Here is a 5962-nt window from a genome sequence, read left to right on the forward strand (position 1 = left end):
TCTTTTTTTTTTTTTCTTTTTTTTTTTTTTCTTTTCAGAGAATAAACCACCTCTAAAATAAACCACAAATGCCACAACCCTTTTGGCTCTCATTTGCCTCCTGCAGTCTGATCACAGGAATAAAGTATGAGAGCATGAAGAAACTTTCCAGTCAAGCTGAAAGAGGAGGAGTTGACAAGCCAGGGAAATGTTCTCCTGTAACCTTGAACTTGTATTCACTTCCCTCTGAAAACAAGATGTCTCAAGGCAGACAGGGGTGGAGGTGAAGTACTTCACAACATCAATACCACGTTATAAATACCACAGAACTGTGGTAGCCTGAAAGTTTTGTGGACTCCATGGAATTTAAAATCAACCTACACCAAAGTATTTTCTTTTTACACTAAAAACAAAACAAAACAAAACAAAAAACCAAAGTATTTTCTTTTTACACTAAAAACAAAACAAAACAAAACAAAAAACTATGTTCAGCTTGTTACATTTATAAATGGTTGGAAAAACAGGACTACAAGAAAGAATGATTCCTGTTAGGTGAATCACTGCTTCAGCTGATGGAGAGTTGAGCCAATAATCTGGATGATACTCCAGAGAACTAGAGTAGGGCTCTGAGGAGATATACTCAATTCTTGGTACATCCACAAACTGTATAATACTGGACAAGGCAGTAAGTCTGATTTGTTCCTCAGTATATCCTCTCTGAAATGGACACACTCCTTATCTACTTTACAGCATAGCTGTGGGAATAAAAATCATTTAAGTCCTCTAAAAATGATTTGCACAGGCAGGACGACTTCTTACAGTCCATGTCACTCAGACATCCTTTCAATTATCAGATGGAAGAAAAGGAGGAAAAGGAGATATGACCCTGAAACTTGCTCTCTCCACCCTTCACACGCTCTGTGGTGGAAAGCGAAGGTAATTCTGGAAATCCTGTGAAGAACCAGTGTGAAGATTTGAGTAAACTTTTGGTAAGATGTTGAGTCTTTTGATATTTTCTTTGAAGCATCCTGAGAGAAAACTAAATAGAAATAAATGCATAAATCTTGAGCTTATATGTTGGAAAAACAAATGGGGTGAGATATCGATTTTGGGAGAGCTTGGAAAGATTAGATGCTGGTGAAAGTCATGCGAAGGCAAGAAGGTATTAAACAATACAAAAAATACATCTATGTCTGGTGGGGTGAGGGGCAGACAGTCTTCAGGAGCTCAGTGGCTTTGTCTCATTGCTTTTGATTTTCACAGGGCCGTTGAAAGACAAAGCTATGATCCTCTAAAAGTTAGTAAGTGAAATCCGAGAGAAGAATGCAAAGAAATGAAATGTAACAGAAAGCATCAGGAAAGAAAAAAAAACTGAAGTATGATTTTGTTCCTCACAATGCATTGATATTTATTATAGTTTGTTTCCAAAGGAATAGGAATGAGGATTTAAACTCTTGCTGGGTAAGACTAAGAAAAGGTAGAAGAGAGGTTATGGAGACAGATGGGAGATGGGAATGACATGGAAAATGAGGAAATGAGATCATTAAAAAACGATTATTAATCATGTGATTTAGTCAAATCTCTGTGGAGTAAGAAGGAACACTGAAGGTGATGGGATCTTATTTTAAGATAAAGCAAATAATATTCTGTGGCTTTCTTCTTTAAAAAGACTACATCAAGATGACAAAAAATGAATTAACACAATCTTACCCTGCTACAGCCAGGCACCGTATCCAGGTCTCCCAAGACCTAGATTCACATCCAATCATTAAAATGTATTTTCCTTTTACTTGTTCATAAAATCATTTTGCCCTAATCATTGTGGCTTAAAATAATGTTTCTAGCCAAAAGTGGTTTTTAAGCAGAGGTAACGATGACAGCAATCACAATTGCAGTGTAGTAAGTCAGTTCTGTTGCCTGCTGAGGTGTTACATAATCCAGGAATGGGCATCCAGAATAATTTCAGTGGTTGATCAACTTTGCAGAATTTTCAAAGTTGCTACAAATGGCCTCAAAAATGAATCTTTGATTTAGGAGATTCATAGGCATTTTTAATCACAGCGGAAAGAAAGAAGAGAATAAGAATAAAAGCCAGTGCATTGCCTTTTGTCTACATTTGTTTCCTATAGTAAAGACCCCTGGAAAGTATGAGTTAATGCCTGTCTGCTGTTCTTATGACAGTGCCGCACAGAAGGCATGTGATAGGAAAATTGAGACAGGTGTCTAACACAGACCTGCTGCAGATGAAGAGTGGTTAATAAGCAGGGTGCTAACGCACGTCATTCAGATTCATGTAATGAGACCAGACAGTTTATTGAATCCAGGGTGAAAATAAAGGCTTCACAATCCTAGGCATCAAAAATAAAAGAAAAAAGAAAAAAGAAAAAAAAACAAGAAAAAGCGTGAATGAGAATATATGCAAAAATCAAAATACGTGCACCCCCCTGTTGACATGAAAAGGACTAATTAATTATCTAAGTTGTCACATCCCCAGCTATTCTGCATTCAGTCTCGCATGCACATTCTCACTCTATCACAGTTTTTTTAAGGATTTAAAGAAAAATTTAAATTAAACACCTATAATGCTATGTCTGATATTAGGGATCACAACATTTTAAGCACAAAAAGAAAAAGGAAGTAAGGTAAATTCAAGGAAGAAAAAGAAAATAAATAGAAGTGAACGTCTGGAAGATGCAAAAATCATTACAAAACCACATAGTAACTGACATGTATACACAGTGAACGTCTGGAAGATGCAAAAATCATTACAAAACCACATAGTAACTGACATGCATACACACATAAAATCTCCTCCTGGTTTAGTAATGGTTTACACTTGAAGCTAATATTTTATTTATTTCTAGTAAACAATTACTTACAGCCAACTCCATCATGTTTGAAAAGTCATGGCTGCCAGGCGAAGTCCATGGGTGACTGAAGAAAAGGAAATCATGCTCCCATTATTAAGAAAGGGAGAAAGGAAGACCTGGGGACAGATCAGTGCCTCTTACCTCTGTGCATGGAAAGATCATGGAAAAGATCATCTTCCCAGGAGGCTATGTTAAAGCATGTGTGAGATGAGCAAGTGATCCATGATAGCCAGTATGGCTTCACCAATCTAGTGGCCTTTTATGATGGAGTAATGGCACTGATGAATCAGGACAACTGGTGTCATCTATCTGGACATGTGCAAGGCCTTTGACATGGTCCTGCAACGTATCCTTATCTCTAAATTGGAGAGGTATTAATTTGAAGGCTAGAAAATTAGATTTATCATGAATTGTTTAGGTGGTCACAGCCAGAGGGGTCCTGTGTCCAGGCCTGGGGGCCCCAGTACAGAAAAGATGTGGAGCTGTTGGAGTGGGTGCAGAGGAGGGCCACGAGGATGATCGGGGGCTGAAACACCTCTTCTCTGAGGACAGGCTAAGGGAGCTGGACTTGGGATGAGTCCAATGGGATGAAGTTCACCAAGATCAGGTGTTGGGTCCAGCACTTTGGCCACAACAACCCCAGGCAGTGCTACAGTCCTGAATGACTGTGTGAAAGAAACAGATCTGGGGCTGTTGGCTGATGCTCAACTGAACATGAGACTGCAGTGTGCCCAGGTGGCCAAGAAGGCCAGTGGCATGCTGGCTTGTATCAGAAATACTGTTGACAGTAGGAGTAGGGAAGTGAACATCCCTCTGCACTCAGCGCTAGTGAGGCTGTACCTTTGGTTCTGCGTTCAGTTTTGGGACCCTTAATATAACAAGGACATTGAAGCCCCCAGGCATATCCAGGGAAGAACAATGAAGCTGAAGAGGAGTCAAGTCAAGGAGACACAAGTTTTATGAGGAGCGGCCAAGGAAACTGATATTGTTTGCTGTGGAGAAGAGCCTCAAGGGAGACCTTATTGCTCTCTACAATACACTGAAAGGAGCTTGTAGCAAAGTGGGGATTGGCTTCTTCTCCCACATAACTATCAATAGGACTAGAGGGAATGGCCTTAAGATGGGAAGATTTAGGTTGACCCTCTTTTCTCTGAAAGAGTGGTAAGATGCTGGTCCTGACTGCTAGGAAGATGCTTGAATAACCATCCCTGGAGGTGTTTGAGAAATGTTTAGATGTTGTACTATGGGACATGGTTTAGTGGGGAAATATTGGTGATAGGTGGCTGGTTGGACTGAATCATCTTCGAGGTCTTTTCCAACCTTGGTGTTTCTATGATTCTAAGATTCTATGATTGTTCAGTCTGGAGAAGAAAAGGCTCCCAGGGGACCTTGTTAAGGGCCTCACACTACCTGAAGGGAACTTATAAACAGGAGGGAAACTCACTTTTTGCATGATCAAATAGTGAAAGGATGAGGCAGAACAGTTGTAAACTGGAAGAATGAAGATTTAATTTGTTAGATGGAAATTTGTCACTCAAAGAGTAGTGAGGCACTGAGACAGGCTGCACAGAGAAAATATAGATAACTCATCTCTGAAGCTGCCCAAGGCCAGGCAACTTAGAGACCTGGTTAACTTGATCTGGTGCCTGATCTAGTGCTTGGCAACCCTTTCCATGGCAGGGTAGTACTTAAAGCCCTTTTCAACCCAAGCCATTCTATAATTCTATGATTCTGACTGTTGTACGAAATCTCTTTCTCTTAAGTTGTGAAGTCTTGTTTCAGAAACAAAGCATCAGGCAGCTGTCCTGTGAAGTTATACGTGTTTAGCCACAGGCTGAAAATCAGGTACTCCTAAAAGCAACACAACAAAACAAAAACTTTCCTTTTACATTAGTGCTGGAATTTTATTCTGCTTCAGCTATATTCTCCTTGCCTCATCAGGCTTCTCCACTTATGTCCTTAGGCTGTCCCTATTTCACACTGCACTCCTGCTCACCACATTTGTTAAACTTTCATTGAACTCATGAACAGCTCTGCCTATGTCATGCAGTAGAGTGCAACAGCTTGTATTTCCTGCTGACTAACATGTAAGGATATGTTACTTAAAGATCAAATGAAATCAAGATAGAAACCAGTCATAGATTTTCTTAAAATAAATAAAAAAAATTAAAAAAAAAGCCGAACTCACTCTCTTGGCCTTTAGTTGTCACTGACCTTGGGACAAAGGCTACTTCTGTCACTGGAAAACAGGACTTGATAATGTAGGTACTAAAGATAAGATTTTTTTGAATTTTCTGAAATGGAGAAACAGAATATGAAGCACAGAATCCAGGAGTTAAAATCAAAATTTTCACACTGCAATTAAAACATCTAAATATTAAATAAATCTGATTTTAGAGTGAAATTATATGGGAAATAAGATATAATCATGTTAAAAGAAGAATGAAAAGCAAAACATTTTCATGTTAACTAAACAGTTCTCCTGAACCTGATCCGATCCCCATTTTCCATTTTAAACCAGCTATGAGGGTTCATAGGTGACAAAAAGACTCACCATGGCCATTTCTTTGGCCAGCCTGAAAAACGCTGCACTGTTAATTTCACTTCACAGTTCCTGCATTAAGCCCAGTAACTTGAATATGAACTAGCTATGTCTCATAGAGAAATACTGATTTATTTATTTTTTTAAGGCTTCCAGGGAGAAGAGGCTTGTGACGGTATGTGATTGGACAGTTATTTACTCAAGTCATTAAGCTGAGCATACATTTCCACTTTGAATTTCCTACTGCCAGCTTCCAACACCTGTTTTATTTTATGACTCTCTGTGACATAAAAACTCTCAGCTAAATTCGGAAATTATCTTCTATTGCAAACCTTCTCACTGTTTTGATACACATTATTATGTCTGGAAATATCCTTTCATCAAAAATTGATGCAATATGATATAACTCAAAGGTAAAACCTTAGTCTTAGTCATGATTTTTCATAGTGACTCTGACTAAACAAAATAATGCAGAATGAACAAAAAAGAGAGGAGAAAACAGAAAGTTAGCAAAGAATAAAAGAAACTGCAAAGAAACTTCGAAGTATATCCTCCTCCCTCTCCCTCCCGC

This window comes from Centrocercus urophasianus, unplaced genomic scaffold (genome assembly GCF_019232065.1).
Source record: "Centrocercus urophasianus isolate 14NV4802_14NV808 unplaced genomic scaffold, USGS_Curo_1.0 seq_10, whole genome shotgun sequence".
In the NCBI taxonomy this organism is placed as follows: domain Eukaryota; kingdom Metazoa; phylum Chordata; class Aves; order Galliformes; family Phasianidae; genus Centrocercus; species Centrocercus urophasianus.